An 18,019-nucleotide genomic window follows, 5' to 3' on the forward strand; every position below is an offset into this window, starting at 1 on the left:
CTTTGACTTGGAAATCTACATCTGATCAAATACAAGTACGAGGAATGAATGGATGATTCAAAAATGGTCCATACAACCTTCTACAGATGGGCATGTAAACTTGAGGCTGTTTTAAACAATACTAAAATTATTTTATTTTGGCATCCAAAATATCCATGAAACCTCAGGCTTGGACAAATCATTGCTCCTGCTCTGTTAGTTTCTATAAAAGACCACGTTGCCTGGAATGTCTGTCCTACATATTCTCAAATGATATTTATCTGTAGTGAGTTGGGTACCAGGTGTTCCAAAAAGAAAACTGTCACACAAAGTTACACAACTAAGCATTCAAAAATATATAAAGTAAGTTGGATGTTTCTTTCTAGGAAGGAACTAGGAATCTGATTGAAAGTGGCAATTAATCATATCAAAATCAAGAGGAAGAAAGAGGTAAGTTCAAAGTTGATAAGAAAGAGAAAAATTCTTTCAATCAATAGCTTGGCTGGCAGTATCGGTAATTACTTTTATTAATACACATCTGATTTCAAATACCAGTCTACACATGGACTGAAATGTATGTGGGGATTCTTAACATGTTAACAAAAGTAACACTGTCCTTGCAAAGCGATTTATCAGTAAGGAAGGACAAGTGTTCTCAGAAGGTTAAAACAGAGAAGAGTTAAAAACACCACCACCGTGTCACGATCTTTTTAATGTTAGGCATATTTTTTTATATCATCAGGTAGCAATCAAAACTGCTATAAAATATGTGTATGAGAAACTGACTTGAATTGTAAGCTTTCACTTCAAGCACAATAAAAAGTAAAAAAAAAAAATTGCTATAAAATGAACTTCTATGAAGTGAATCTATTCGTAAAATTTAATTTTATTTGGAAATTAGAAGACCACTGCAAATGGAAAAAAAAAGAAAAGAAAAAAAGCCTTTAAGAACTTAAATCCAAAGCCTGACCACTTCTCACAAAGGATCACAAAGGATGAAATATGTACTATACTTTTAAAATTAGCAAATACAAAGTATTAAAATAAAAGCCTTTTTTTTTTCTTTTCTTTGTCAGTGTAATCATGACGTCTCAGAGTTGAGTATAATGATTGGCTTTAGAGAATGAATGAAAAAGAATAAATGAAAGCAAAAACATAAAAAACTCTATGCCCCAGTAGGAGCCAACACCTAAAACAGGATGTTTATTCATTTGACAAGAAATTATTGAGCATCTACTATGTGCCAGCTCTTGTTTAAGGCACTGCAATTAAAAGTAGTGATGCAAAGAGCTATGTATCACAGCTGTCACAGCACTTATATTTAGGTAACAAATCAGTATAGAACAGATCAGGTAGTAAAAACTGCTTTGATGGAAGGGGATAAAGAGTGACAGGGTGAGGGATTATTTCATTTTAGACAGGGTGGTCAGACATGGCCCTCTGATAAAGTGATATTCGGTCAGAGATCTGAATGAAGTAGAGCAGCCATCCATGTGGGGCAGCAGTCATCAAGGCAGAGCAAAGAGCAAGTGTAAAGGTCCTGAGGCATGGGTAGGCTGAGTTTATTTGAGGAGCTACAAGGGCAACAATGTGGCTAAAGCCTTAGAGAAAAAAGAATAAGATAGGAAGAAATGGAGAAGCAGGCCAAGTAGAACTGTGCAAGCCATGTAGGCCTTTGAATTTTGCACAGATGAAAGGAAAAGCAGAGGAGTGACAGGATATGACATCTTAGAAACTAACAATGAAGAACGTACTGTGTGCAAAAAACAGCGGAATCAAGGAGAAATTAGGAGGCTATGGCAATAAACCAGGTGGTAGTAGAGATGGAGAGAAGTAGTTAATTTCTGGATATATTTTGACAACAGCAGCAGTGGGACTTGCTTATGGGGAGGATGTGAGTATGAGGGAAGAAGAGGAGTCACTGATGACCCCAAGTTCTTAGCTGGAGCAAATAGAAGAGAGGAATTAGAATCCAGTAAGTTATAGAGGGCCAGGGAATGAACAAGTTTGGTGGACTAGGGGCAAGGATGGGTTATAATAAAGATTTGACATGGGCACTCAAGTTTGAGATGCCCATTAGACTTCCAGGCAGAGTTAAGGAGTAGTTACATATCTGAGCGTGGAGTTCAAGGAAAAGGATGAGGCTAGATGTATTAATTTGAGTGCCATCAGTATGTAGATGGTATCTGCAGCCATGGGATTGCATTCCCACCTGAAAAATTGCACAACTTTTATGTATCTGGAGATATAAAATGCATTAAATTCTAACTTCAATAAAAGCATAGGATAAAATTTTAACATATTGTGTTTACTTATATTCAAACCAAAACCTAACCATACCCATTGCCATCCAGTCGATTCTGACTCATGGTGACTCTATAAGACAGAGTAGAACTGCCCCATAGGGTTTCCAAGGAAAGGCTGGTGGATTCAAACTGCTGATTGGTTAGCAGCCAAGCTCTTAACCACTGCGTCTCCAGGGCTCTTATACTCAGGTATCCTTAAAAGTAAATCATTTAACCATTTAGCTTTTCAGTTCATAAATATCCTTCAAATGATAAAATGTCACCTTGTTGATCCTGTCTTCGAATACTCTGTGTAAGTTCACATTCTAAATCACATATATTCATTTATTACATTTGAGAAACATTATGCAATGATACAATCTAACAATATATTAGTTACCTGCACCTAAATGTACACTCTAATCTTACAAAAAGATCGTTTATATCTTATCTTTGAGTTAATAATAGGGAAAAAAATTAAGAATAGGTGATTATTCCATGTTTTAAAACAATTTAGATATTTTCAACCCCAAACATAGTTTAATTAAAAAAAATTAGGTATGTTAAAACCTTTAAAAAATGGTTTGATCCTACTTTATGGAAAAATAAAATTAGTTTACCATAAACTTTCAGCTTTTCATCTTAAGTATTAAAAAAAAAAAAAAAAAAAACACTGTGCTCGAGTTGATTCCGACACATAGTGGCCCCCTAGGACAGAGTAGAACTGTCTCGTAGGGTTTCCAAGGAGCGCGTTGTGGATATGAACTGCCAACCTTTTGGTTAACAGCCATAGCTCTTAACCACTGCGCCACCAGGGCTTCCTATCTTAAGTATACATTATTTAAAAAAAGAGACTGGAAATCCTAACTCATACCCATTAACTGCATTTTTTTCTCATTGTCTTTTGTACGAAAATATTAGTTTCCTAGACTTCCCCTAAATCACCAGAATGTATTTTCTATTTTATGATTTATAAATTTATTATCAAACTGTTACAGCACACTTTCTTTTTTTAAAGTATAGATTGAAGATTAAAGCAAAAGTAAAGAAAGCATAGAAAAAATGTTTATAGGTTAGTATTTGGACATTACCCTCAATGCTTGCTTTAATTAATAATTTTTGTGATTTCTTTAAGGCGTACTACAAAATCACAGCACATTACTTCATAATTGGGATGAAATGTATCCCTCAGCTGTGATTTTTTGACAGAATGAAATAAAGGCTATAACTGAAAAAAAATATATACCAACCATTCTAGAATGTAAAAAAAAAAAAGGCAGCTAAACCCTTGTGATTGCCAATATATTCTAGTGTTATTTAGACCTGCTTAATTCTTCTTGAAAAAAAGGTGGATGGGGAGGGTCACTGAAAAACTTCAGCTTATACAAGTGCTCTCAAAGTCAGTTTTACAGTTGGAACCTATAATCAACCCATGAGGACAATTATTTAATGGCAAGATGCTTAAAAATGTGGAAGACTTCAATTACATTGATTTTATTATCTTTTAAAAGCCACAGAAGAATTTCGATGGCTCATTGGACAAGGAAGAGCACAGCTGAAAAAATACTGGACTAAACGTTAGGTCCAGGAAGCAAACATCAACAGCAGAGAAGGAGCGTGTCGTGACTAGCCCACACCAACGTTCCCGCAGAAGCTCCGTCACCAATGGTGGTGACGCTGAAGGGCAAGTGCTCTCCTACGCCAGCACCTCAGAAGGCTTTGCTGGTCACACTTTAGTATACAATATATTAACATATGAGAAAGGCCCGTTTTTTCTGCAGGAAAAATAAAAAAAGGAAAATAGAGAGTTTGGGGAAAAAAAGTTGATAGAGAAGAGAAAAACTGCTTTGGAGGTACTGGGACATGGGCAGAAGGGGGAGACTGAAGAAAATGCCACGGTTAACTGAAGATACTGTCACAGAGAAAGGTAAGGGACAAGCCCTGCCTTATTCAGAGTAAAATTGACTGTAACATTTCTTAAACATATGGCTTTCTTCATAATGGATATAGCCATGTTTCCATTCAGCCAAAGTAATCTCAAAGTAATCTGCTAAATGGGTTTTACTATGACGCGTTACAGATGAGATCACTGCCTTCTGCCACATCATGTATATATATTACCACAAAAAGGAACCACGGGCAAATTACACTCTAGTTGATAAATGAGGGAAACAAAAAGCAAACAAACAAAACAGCAATGAAAAAAGATTGTGACAAATCCTGTATTTTTTAAATAGACAGAACTGTCATCAAAAATTATTGGCAAGTGTTTCATGCTATTGGAATTTTAGTCGAATTAACCTAATTCTCTCCGCAGTATAAATACCGCTGAAATATTTTACTATTTAAATGGTAACATTTCTACTGCTACTAAAATTAGAAATTTTTGGAAGGAAATATGCTGCATGATAACACACAGTACCCTGGTATAAATAAAATAAAAACATAATTGCTTTTGTAATGAAAGGGCTTTTCCTAATACCATATTTAACAACCATATATAGTAAAAAGATAGTCTTAAAAATCTGCTTCCATATTTTAAAACAGATGAACAAAATATCCAGAACCAATTACCTTACAAGCTTTGAGGAATAATTTTTAAAATAAGACATTCTTCAAAACCCCGCTCTGAAATGCCACCTAGAAATCTGGTATTTCTCATTGCTAATTACCAAGATCTTCATGTCTAGAGGGGACTTTGCTATAACGCTTGCCTATTCACCCTAAGACATTTTCAGGTTAAGTGATGCTGCTTTGTGGACAGGGGAATTTAAAACGGATAAAACATGAATTTGATGTCAGCTACTAGAAGCCTCGCATCCTCCGCCAGCAGCCTGACTTCTGTACTGGACTGATGAATGCAGTCATCTTCTAGCTCAATACGCTGCCCATAAGTTGCCTCTTATTTCTATACATTTGCATCATCATGCAATTCATTCTACCACTTACTTTCTCTAGGAACTCTGTACCTTCATTGATCTGCCTTTGATCACGGCCAGCTGTGATGATCTTGCCATTTGCCTTAAAGATCCTTAAGAACTACCAGCTCCCCAACGAGCTGTCCGGAGATCCTGTACGGCCAAACCGGGCACCCTGGACTGTGCCATGCCCACGTCCCAACTCAGTCCCTCTGTACAGATCAGAACGCACTGCTCACCCAAATCGATGCCAAGTCAGGAGCTTTAACATCACTCTTCTATATTCCATCAAGTCATACTTTCCCTAAATGGGTTTTGATCAAAGTTTCTCTAGGAAACTTTGATCAATTGATCCTAGCACTGTCTTTTTTCACATTCTTGGTGTGAACAGTGATCTCCCTCAACTCACCACCCTTGTTTCTAACACAATTATGAATTTATTTTTGCCTTAAAGTCTAATAGGGAGTTGCTCTAGATTTTACCTAAAGGGGGAAAAAAATCTAGCTAATACATTTGAAGGTTTTCTATTGCACTCTTTTCAAAGCACTGAAGATACATGTTCACATTTCTGAAAATCAAAGATCAGTGGTTCAGCCCCCTAGCCCCATGTGTTTATTTGACAGAAACGGAGGCCTACGAGGTACATGGAGCTACCCAAAGTCTCACTGAAAGCTAGAACCAGAGTTCAGGTCCTCTCACAGCTAATTAAAGATATCTCAGTGGATTGGTACCTGGATACACCTAGAGAAAATGAAACTCCCACACCTACGACATTCTCCCTTTGTCAGTCCGAAGTGGATCCCATAACTGAGTACCTGTTGAATGCTCTTTTGATTATTTAATTACATTTAACTAGAATTTATTCAGTTCTTATTATGGACTTCATCTCAATAATTCCAACAACCAGCACGTGGGCAGGTATGACCGTACCCCGCTCAGGGAAACTGCGGCAAGCACAGAGGGATTCAATGATTTGTCAGGACAAATGGCAAGTGGCAAAGCCTGACTTCTGACCCAAGGTTCCTTTTACCACACCCAACCACTTCAAAAGCTTTATGAGCCAAAATCTGCCACTCTGTGGTTTTATACTGACAGCGGCTGTTTAATAAAGCTCTGTTGAAATGAATGAGAAAACCCTTGCCACGCCCGCAGCAGTTAGGGCCAGGAACATTGTTCCTGAAAGGAATTTGTCCAGGAAGGCCAATTTGACCACAAGGTCGAGAACTGCTCCTATCCATTGGAACCATTCGGTGGGCACCACTAACGTTTCTAAATGCAATGACACTCCAGAGTCGAAATCATCTGTGCTGACGTGCGCCAGAACTGTCAGACGACAGGAGCAGTCCAACCGCCCAAACCCGGTCAGCCGGCAAAACAGCAAGGAATTCACTGGTTGGGCTAGTGCCATGCTCATGGTTTCTAGCCAGGTTTTTTGTGCCATGGCCTCCATTTTACAAATGCAACAGAGAAAAAATATGTCACTTCCAAAATATCCTTCCCGTGCGGCATCTCACGCACTCTAGTGGCATTTTCAGAACTCTCCGCGTGATAGAGTACTGATTTGCTCAGCAGTTGATTGTGGCAGTGCTGAATGGATCAGGGAAGGGGGGCTGATTACGAAAAGCAGCAAGCTCCTATTTAGGCAAAAAAGCCACCTTGGTAATCAACACGGATGAGGAGGGAGCCCGAGAAAAGGGTGCACGATAACTTGATAGTGCTTTTGTAAAATGGGATGCAGTTTTAAGTCAGCAGAGTTTGGCAGGGATTCTCTCTAAAAGGAAATTCACAAACTTGAGAATCATTATTTGATTGTGTACGGTTTTCATCAGTGCTAGTCTGATTAGATTTAATAAACTAAACTTGTGTTGCTTGTCATCCGGGGAAAAAGAAGTGACTTTTTTTCTCTTTTTCCTTAAGCAAAAATAGCTTCTACTTAACCAAGCTGAAGCAGCCTTTGGTTGTGCCACGTGCCCTTAATGGAGAACGTATCTTCTTCCTGACTCCCAGTAAAGGTCCTCGTAAGTGCACCCTTTGCCTCCACAGCCTGTATTATCTAATCAAGGATGCACTGATATCCCTAGTAAGCTGACACTCCAGAAGTCCTAGGAGGATATGGAGCAAGGAAATACTAAAACAACAGTTAAGAAATTGCAAATAGGTAAAGAAAGAAAAAGTAACCCAGACACAATTCATTTTGTCTTTACAAGAATCACCGTAAATACAAAAGATTAAAAAAAAAACAAAAAAAAAAAAAACCCATGGGATTCACACACAAAGACTAAAAACAAACAAGTAAACATGGTACTCATTCAAAAACACACAAAGTAAATACATAAATAATTCTGAAACAATATTTATAATCCACTCCTAGAACAATTCTGGAAAAACGCCAGAAGATGGGTAGAAGTCTGTCTAGATTATGACGTTGAAGCTTTTCAAGGACCGGCCAGTTCATGACACATTTTCTGTGGCAAATAAATTCTTTGTAAAAAGAGTTCAATAAGGAATTACTGTTCCATACAAGGTTTTTATAAGGCTGGATATACCCTTTTTTTTTTTTTTTCCAAATCATACTCACCTAGGTAATCAAACCACAGTAACCCCATTACCCCAAACATGCAAATATAAAAACGTAAAGAAAATTTTTTGCTTCCATTGTAACTACACTGACATACATGTATAGTCATACAATAAAAACCACGCATGATTCTGGTTCTGATTTTCTAAATGCCTAATTTGGGGACTGAGATCCGTCACATCCACGTAAAAGGATTTTGAGAGTGCCTTTCATGGGACCACTTCTCTGGCTCCTTTCTTGGCTACTATACTCCTAATTCTTGCTCTGTTCACTTTAATGCATTATTGTTTCATAATACAATACCACAAATTGCAAATTACATTTGGCTCAAGGAGTGATTATGAAAAATACTATCCCTGCTGCCTTTGCTCGAATAACTCTGATAATAATGAAAGATTGATTGAGCTCTAAGCAGCCCAAATGATGAGAAGGGTCAATTTGAACATTTCTATTAAGCTTCCTTTGTTAAACCCAACACTTTGCCAGGTCAGAGGCAAATAATCATACCCTACATCTGGTTACCATGGTTTTCCTTTGCCTAAAGCCTCAGAACAATTTAGTAAGTGGTGCTGCCCGAAGGCAGTCCCCATAAGAAATGCTAATGAGACCTAGTCACAAAAACACAGCCACTGAAAAGGGCACTTGAAAGAATAAAAAAGTAAAAGGCAGGAGGATGTTTTACTGCACTCTTTTTTTCTATTATGACAATGAAAAAGGAGTATTTAGTAGCAAGCATAATCCCAAAAATTTCTTTTACAATCTGCCCATTCTGATACTTAAACTGACATCCAGGTTGTAAATACTCAAGAGGCAAGGCAAATACACATCCAACTTCAGGATATCTTTTGTCAGTTAGCTATATTCACCTTCAATTAACTCTGCATTGCAATCCAAGTTAAATGTTTCAACTACCAATATCAAGAGAGATGTTAGTTACAGCAGCTGAAACACCCTCAAATATATCTTTACCCTTGTATGTTTATTAGGAAACCCTGGTGGCATAGTAGTTAAGAGCTATGCCTGCTAACCAAAAGATCGGTGGTTCAAACCAACCAGATGCTCCTTGGAAACTCTGTGGGGCAGTTCTACTCTGTCCTACAGGGTTTCTATGAGTCAGAATCAACCTGACGGCAACGGTTTTATGTTTATAGAGGAGATGAAAGAAAGATAATATGGTCATTGAGATTTTCGAAAAAAAAAAAAAACCTTTTTGTATAGCTCCTAGAAACTTTGAAAGATTAAAACTTCCCCAAAGATCTCATTATCTGTAAAGGAATGGTGTCAGTCAGCATTTTTTTCTGTCGATTATAGGAAACAATTCCTGTTGACTCACATTTCTAGAGAATGCTCTCTACAGAGCAAATTAAGAGGTGTAGATTTTCATTTTTTTTATCTTTAAGTTGCTTTGAATATTCAGATTCCAAATCAAGGAGCTGACGTGTTTCTAAGGCCCAACAGAGAGCCATGTGGGTAAAATGTCAGGAGCTCAGACCCCACACCTAATTCTTAGAACAGGGAAGAACCTGCAGACGTCCATAGAGGTGTCAGGCTCCCAAAACGTTATTCCTACTGTTAGCCAAAGTCACACACCCTCTTGAAGAACAAGGGGACCAAAGATCACATATTTGGTTAAAAACAAAGTGCACCTTCAGCATGCCTGGGTCCTGGAGGGTTTAACGTGTGCAGAAAATGACGACGTGACAAAAAATATAGCAAAGGATCTTTTCCAGGAAAGAGCTTTAACTTGTCTGTGCTGTGGTTTCACTCTACCAGGATGCACACAGCATTGAGTATTATTTATGACTCAACAGTGGGTAGGAACCCAGCTGGTAACCAAGGGTGAAAATGCTGGGATGGTTTCCGAGGTAGGGCAACAAGGAGTTAGAAGGAACAGCCTTATTTATTGTCTCAACTCCAATTAGCATGCCCCTCATATGAAAGGGAACAGGAAATTCGACAAATGTCAAACCACTACATTCTTCCGTATAAGACTGAGTAGTTCAACAAGCGTTCAAATACAGAACTTGTTGATTTGTGCACTGGCCTGGAATTCCTCTCATCCCAAGTCATTTCCATCACTTGAGGGCTGTCACGTCTGCCACTGCCTCCTGTGTGGTCTCTGATGCTGGAATAACTTGCTAGCAATCACAAGCAAAGAGTGAAACTCTGCAAAACAGTGTTTACCCAATAAGCCTTCATGGAACTGAAGCAAAGACCATAACAGGAGTTTAAATTTTCAAGTCTTCCTCAGTTGTAGTTTCTTTCACAGGGTGACATGACGTTGCTTTACCCTGGCTGAAGCTGGAAATTCTCTGGTCTTGATTCGGGACCAACCAACCAGCTGCCATCGAGTTGATTCTGACTCATGGCAACCTTACGTGTGTCAGAGTGGAGCCGGGCTCCGTAGGGTTTTCAGTGGCTAAGTTTTGGGAAGCAGATCACCAGGGCTTTCTTCCAAGGTGCCTCCCACAGATTCCTTCATTCATTTCTCTCTGTGTCTGTGTGTGTGTGTGAATCTCACATGACAGAAATAACCTACATATCTTTTTTAGCATAGGAGCTCAGAATCTCTCTCTAGGATTACTTACACTAAGGGTGGAGGCAGGGGCACAAAAAAAAGAACTTAACAAATAACATAAGCCGATAGATGCACAGTATCTAACCATTTCAGTTTTCCATACACATTCTTTCATTTAGATCTTGAAATTAAATGTGAAGAAAGTAGAAATGAGGAAACTTGAAGATAATGGATTAAATGCCAGACCTAATGGGGCTGGACCAGGAAAGGAAAGCATCAAAAACTAAATTCAAAATTCTCTCTACTACCTGATACTCTTCTCCCTGATCTACCTCAGCCTCTTTGGATGATCCTTAGGTTCATCATGGTGATTTACATGCTAAGTGTCCATGAAGGCAAGCAAAATATTTATGACATTAAAATTATATTAAAAATAAATTTTAAAGAAAAAAGATCACTATGTAAGAATCTCAAACGTTGTTAACACCAACTGGATTGTAAAACACTTGAAAGTGCTAGACATAATTCTAAAAACACCAAAATACATGATACAACACTCCTCTACTCAGAATGTTGTTGTTTTTGTTGTTGTTAGGTACCATCGAGTTGGGTCCAACTCATAGCGACCCTACGGACAACAGAAGGAAATACTGTCCAGTCATGTGCCATCCTCACAATCATTGCTATGGCTCAGCCCATTGCTGCAGCCACTGTGCCAATCCATTTCCTTGAGGGTCTTCCTCCTTTTGCTGACTCTCTACTTTACCAAGCATGACGTCCTTCTCCAGGGACTGGTCCTTCCTGATAACATGTCCAAAGTATGCGAGACAAATTCTCGCCATCCTCGCTTCTAATGAGCATTCTGGCTGTAATTCTTCCAAGACAGTTCTTGGAAGTCCATGGTGTACTCATTATTCTTTGCCAACACCATAATTCAAATACATCAATTCTTCTGTTTTCCTTACTCATTTTCCAGCTTTTGCATGCACAGGAGGCGATTGAAAATGCCAGGGCTTGGGTCAGGTGCACCTTAATCCTCAAAGTGACACCTTTGCTTTTTAGCACTTTTTTAAAGAGGTCTTTTGCAGGAGATTTGCCCAGTGCAAATCTGATTTCTTGACTGTTGCTTCCATGGGCATTGATGGTGGATCCAAGTAAAATGAAATCTTTTACAACTTCAATATTTTCTTGTCCAGTTGTGAGGATTTATGTTTTATTTTAAGGTGTAATTCATACTGACGGCTGTAGTCTTTGATTTTCATCAGTAAGTGCTTCAAGTCCTCTTCACTTTCAGTAAGCAAGGTCATATCATCTGCATATCTCAGGTTGTAATAAGTTTTTCTCCAATCTCGACACCACATTCTTCTTCATATAGTCTAGCTTTTCGGATTATGTGCTCAGCATACAGATTGAGTAAATATGATGAAAGGATACAACCATGACGCACACCTTTCTTGATTTTCAACCACACAGTATCCCCTTGATCTTTTCGAACAACTGCTTTTTGGTCTATGTACAGGTTCCTCATGAGCATAAGTGTTCTGGAATTCCCATTTTTCACATTGTTATCCATAATTTGTTATGATCCATACTATTGAACATCCTTGTGTTAAGACACAGGTACACATCTTTCTGGTATTCTATGGTATTTCTGGTATTCCCTGCTTTCAGCCAAGATATATCAGCAATGATATCTCTCATCCCAGGTCCTCTTCTAAATCCGGCTTGAATTTCTGGCAGTTCCCTGTCAGTATTCTGCTGCAGCCATTTTTGAACGATATTCAGCAAAATTTTACTTGTGTGTGATATTAGTGCTATTTCTGCATTTTGTTGGATCATCTTTCTTTGGAATGGGCACGTGTATGGATCTCTTCCAGTCAGTTGGCCAGGTCTTTCAAATCTTGGCATAGACCCGTGAGCTACCTCTAGGACTGCATCTGCTTATTGAAACATCTCAGTTGGTATTCTGTCAATTCCTGGAGCCTTGTTTTTTGACATTCCCTTCACTCCCGCTTGGACTTTTTCCTTCAGTACCACTGGTTCTTGATCATATGCTACCTCTAGAAATGGTTGAAAGTTGACCAATTCTTTTGGGTATAGTGACTCTGTGCATTCCTTTAATCTTTTTTTGATGCTTCCTGTGTCGTCTAATATTTTCCCTAGAATCCTTCAGTATTGCAACATGAGGCTTGAATTTTTTCTTCAGTTCTTCCAACTTAAGAAATGCCAAGCGTACTCTTCCCTTTTGGTTTTCTAACTCCAGGTCTTTGCACATTTCATTATAATACTTCACTTTGTTTTCTTGAACCGCTCTTTGAAATCTTCAGCTCCTTTATGTCATCATTTTTTCCATTTGCTTTATCTTATCTACATTCAAGAGCAAGTTTTGGAATCTCTTTTGACATCCATTTTGGTCTTTTCTTTCTTTCCTGTCTTTTTAATGACCTTTTGCTGTCTTCATGTATGATGACCTTTATGTCATCCCACAGCTCGTCTGGTCTTCGGTCATTAGTGTTCAAGGCGTCAAATCTACTCTTAGGACAGTCTCTAAATCTAAAATACTCAAGGTCGTTTTTTGGTTCTTTTGGATTTAATTTTTTCTTGAACTTGCATATGAGCAATTGATGGTCTGTTCTGCAGTCAGCCCCTGACCTTGTTCTGACTGATGATATTGAGCTTCTCTATTGTATCTTTCCACAGATCTGGTCAATTTGATTCCTGTGTCTTCCACCGGGCAAGGTCCATGTGTATAGTTGCCATTTATGCTGATGATAAAAGGTATTTCCAGTGAAGAAGTCCTTAAAAAAAAAAAAGAAGTCCTTGGTCTTGCAAAATTCAATCATGCCATCTCCGGCATCATTTCTATCGCCAAGGCCATATTTTCCAACTCCTGATCCTTTATTTCCAACTTCTATATTCGAATCACCAATAATTATCAATGCATCTTGATTGCATGTTTGATCAATTTCAGACTGCAGAAGTTGGCAAAAATCTTCAATTTCCTCACCTTTGGCATTTGTAGCTGCTACATAAATTTGAATACTAGTCATATTAACTGGTCTTCCATGTAGGCAAGTAGATATTTTCCTATCACTGATAGCACTGAACTTCAGGACAGATCTTGAAATGTTCTTCTTGACAATAAGTGTGACACCATTCCTCTTCAATTTGTCATTCCCTGCATAATAGACCATATGATTATCCGAATGGCCAATACCAATCGATTTCAGCTCATGAATGAGTATAATATCAATCTTTATTCATTTCATTTTTGATGACTTCCAATTTTCCTAGATTTATGCTTCGTACATTCCACATTCTGATTATTAATGGATGTTTGCAGCTGTTTCCTCTCATTGTAAGTCGTACCACATCAACAAATGAAGGTCCCAAAAGCTTTACTCTAACTACGTCATTGAGGTCCACTCTACTTTGAGAAGGCAGCTCCTCCTCAATTGCATTTTGAAAGCCTTCCAACAGGAGCAGCTCATCTTCCGGCACCATCTCTGACAATGTTTCACTATTATTTGTGAGGTTTTCACTGCCAATTTTTTCAGAAGTAGACCGCCAGGTCCTTCTTCCTAGTGCGTCTTAATCTGGAAATTCTGCTGACACTTGTCCACCATGGGTGACCCTGCTGATATTAAAATATCAGTGCTGTAGCTTCTAGCATCATAGCAACACGCAAGACACCGCAGTAGGATAAGCTGACAGATGAGTGGTGGCTGCCCAGAATGACAATCTGTAAATGGTGATGATAGATGGACCTGAAAACAATCCGAGGTAAAAACACCAAAACATGTGGGTAATATATCTGAAGATCAACAACTCAACTACATATGACATGATAGCTGAGACTGAGCTGGGGCAAAGTGTCTCAGTTTCAGCTCTACTGACATCTTAGGCTGCATAACTCTTTGTTGTGGGCAGTTCTCTCGTGATTGTAAGATGCTCAGCAGCATCCCTGACCTCTACCCACTAGACACCAGTAGTATTCTCTCCTCATCTGCCAACTGGTGACAACCAAACATGTCTCCAGATATTGCTAAATGTCTTCTGAGGGGCAAAACCACACCAGTTACAAGTCACTAGGCAAGGGTTTAAGAAAAAATAATAATAAGTTTAATAGGAAATTTTCAATATTTTAAAGGATAAGAATAAGAGGATTCCAAGGACAGTGACAGGTATATTGGTCTCTACCGAAAATATACCATATATTTCAGGACTACTTTCTAAAAACTAGTGCCATCGAAGGAAGTCTTTTTCTACTGAGATGGTTAGGATTGGATGCATATGACTATCTAAGTCTCAGAAAACAAGAATTAGCTTGCTGTAAACCAAGAACACCATTGGGGAATGTATCCATAAAAATCCATAGATTAAAAAGGTACCAAAGTCTGTAACCAATATGAGAACACTGTGATTAAGAGCCTGTACTCAAAAATCAGAAAGGCTTGGGTTATTTGGTGTGGGACTATGAGCGTTATTAAATAAAAATAATAAATAGCATCTATAAAATATGATAGTAGGGAAGGTTAAATGCAATCATATATTTAAACATGCAGTCCAGTACTGGCAGAACAATCAATAAATGGATACTGCTTTCTAAGAAGAATATCTATACATTTGTCCCCTCTTGCTTTCTTGGGTAGCTTCTCTAGGCTCACTAAGTTTGGAAGACTATAACCATTTAAGCGGTAGACATAATATGGCTTTCTAGCATTTGTGGCCTACTCCCTGCCTTTTTGGTTAAGTCAAAATAGTCTGGCAGGTAGTGGTTAGTCTTGGCTAGTGCAACAGAGTGAGGGTGGACAGCAGCACAGTGCTACGCAACAGCAGCAATTTCAGAGGCCTTCAGCCACTTGGCTTCAGAAACGCTGAGTTGGAAAGGCAGTTCCCAGGTGCAGGTGCTCCATGGCAGGTGCTGCTAGTTGCCTACCCAATATCCATTCTTCCTGCTTACGAACAGGACTCTCATTTGTTTGGGAGAAGAAATATGTCTAACTGAGATAAAACTACATTTCCCTGCCTCATTTGAAAACAGGACCAAGAAACAGTAGTTAAGACAGTAGAGTTAAGTAGAAGACAGTTAAGTTAAGTAGAAGACAGTAGTTAAGAGCACAAACTCTGGAACTAGATTCCTGGGTTCCACTCACAGCTTTACCTCTTACTGGCTATGTAACACATAGCTATGAGACTACCTATGCCTGGGCACCACCACCTGTCCGTCAGTTTGTCCTACAGGGGTGGCTTGTATGTTGCTGTGATACTGGAAGCTATGCCACCAGCATTTCAAATACCAGCAGGGTCACCGTGGTGGACAAGTTCCAAGGGAGCTTACAGACTAAAACAGACCAGGATGAAAGGCCGACTTAAAAATGAACCAATGGAAAGCCTATGGATCACAACTGAATATTGTCCTATATACTGCTGAGCCTCCTAAGTTGGAAGGCACTCAAAATACACAGTGGCTGCAACAATGGACTGGAGCATATCCAGGCTTGTGAAGATGGCACAGGACTGGGCAACGTTTTGTTCTGTTCTATGTGGGGTTGCCATGAGTCAGAGCTGACTCGACAGCAACTAACAGCAACATGCTTGGGCAAGTCGACCTCTTTGAACCTGAATTTTCTCTTCATAAAATGCAACCATCCTCACAGGTTTATTGTGAGGGTAAATGAGTTACACGTTTACTGTGTGTTGACACATATAAGCATTAAATATATGTCATTACTGTTATTCTTAATTCCTGGCTTATGGAAATTGGTGAGTGGGGTTTCTGGAAAAGATACTTAGAAAGGGGGCTGACTGAGCTAGAAGTCGCCTTTTCCTCTTCCTCCTCTTTCCTGTCAAGCATACTGACCGGACGGCTAGAGTTGTTAACTATGAGGTGACATTAAGGAAAGAAATACAGTGCAACGGATGAGCAAAAACGGGGCCACCCAGCATAGGAGCCAGGCACTGATAATCCCCAGACTTCTTTTAAATGAGAGGAAAGTAAACCCTTACCCAAAGTAAACAGTTATTTGGATTTCTACTACAGCCAAAGCAATTTCTCACAGACACGTCATGGAGATAGGAGGGCAAGAAGGAGAGTCTCCTTGCACATTTTGGCTCCCCAAACAGAAGAATGAAGAATATATTATTTGCAACATCTTAGTAAATGACCCCATCTTTAGATCAATAACTCATTACCAAACCAAACCCTCTGACATCGAGTCCATTCTGACTTATGGCAACCCTATAACTCATTGGTTCAGTCCAAAGTTCCCAAGCACTAATTTTCTCCCCAAGGTGTTGCACTTGAGGTCAATTCATGATGGTCAACAGAGGGCAGAAGGAAGCCAACAGCCTTCCAAGAGTATCAGAGCAGAACTAATTGAGAGGACTGAAAATAACCATCAAAAATGAAAACCCATCTATTTAGGCTAGTACTGCCATTCCAGCTGACAAAGACTTTCAGTGTTGAAAGCAAGAAGAAAACAACCATCCATGAGTCAGAAATGACTTTCTTTTTCTCCTCATTGTTTCTGATACTATTTGGGTACTTTCCAGTTTGTGAGCAGAGACACCTTCACACACCTTCTAGTCTTCTGGATGCTAAGAAGTGCCTTCCCTCCAATTAAATGGCCACCTATCAGCTGCACGTATACAGAACTGTGGAGGACACTCTAAAGAAAAGGTCCTTTTCCACAATGGCCAGACAAAATGGAAATAGTAAGAGCTATCCTAAAAAATTAAAACTCTGCTTCAATGATTTACATAACTTCCGTCTCACCAGAAAAATAATGTTCAAAGGAGTTTTGCCAGACTAAACAGACAGAGGTCTATTCCAAGGGTAAAAGCATAGAACTTTGAGAGTAAAACATAATAAGACCCATATGGATAAAACTGTATTTGAATGTGGGACCTTTCCAAAAAGAGTTCCGTGGAGAAAAATGTTATATAAATTGTTTGTATTTGCTCATTAAAATTGAGAAGCAAATCTAAAATCTTAGTGGTAACCAATTTACGGACTGTATATAACTAAAACAATAGCTAACTAGTTATATTTTCTAGCTTTTAAAAAACATTTTATTGTTTATAATATTTTATTATTGAAAATAAATCAAAATTGTGTCACAGCAGGAAATATATATTTCTACACTTTCCTGTGAAAGACATTCCCAGAAAGAAATCTAGTTAATTTTTTTTTTTTAATGCAACAATGACCACAAAGCATTTAATACACCGAATGGTTCATGATATTAAAAACGGAGGCAGTCAAGGCACAGCCACGGAACCCTTCAGAAAAGGCCAACCAACTAAAAATATGCTCCATATACCAAATGATTCAAACCATTAATAGTTTAAACATACCAAAACTTTATATCCCCTTGGATAGAAAATAAAAGATGAACATTGGTATAGTGAAAAACAGAGCTTTCCAAGTCATACTTCATTCCTTTCTTTCTTTCTTTTCTTAAAAGCACTCAAGAATCTTGGGGAAAAGGTCCTGTGAAAACACAGTCTGAAAACATATGCAAGTAGAGAGGCCTCCTGATTATCCATTACAGTGGTTAAAGGTCACAATATTAGAAAAAGTGGCCATCAGAAATGGTAATTTTAAAGCTGGCACTTTGATGAAACAAGCTATTTATCTGACATAAGGACTTTTCTTGTTTTGTAAACATTAAAGAAATTTTAAACTAGGCAGCTAATGACTGTTTCTTTTTTTTTAATGACTTTTTTTTTTTTTTTA

The 18,019-nt window shown here is 38.5% G+C and overlaps 1 protein-coding gene across 18 annotated transcripts in view; it reads right to left on the reverse strand.

Annotated features, from left to right (window-relative positions):
* PARD3 (par-3 family cell polarity regulator) overlaps positions 1–18,019 on the reverse strand; it is an 870,612-nt gene that overhangs the window by 271,425 nt on the left and 581,168 nt on the right. The window lies entirely within an intron of this gene.

Source organism: Elephas maximus, chromosome 4 (assembly GCF_024166365.1).
Source record: "Elephas maximus indicus isolate mEleMax1 chromosome 4, mEleMax1 primary haplotype, whole genome shotgun sequence".
NCBI classification, from domain to species: Eukaryota; Metazoa; Chordata; class Mammalia; order Proboscidea; family Elephantidae; genus Elephas; species Elephas maximus.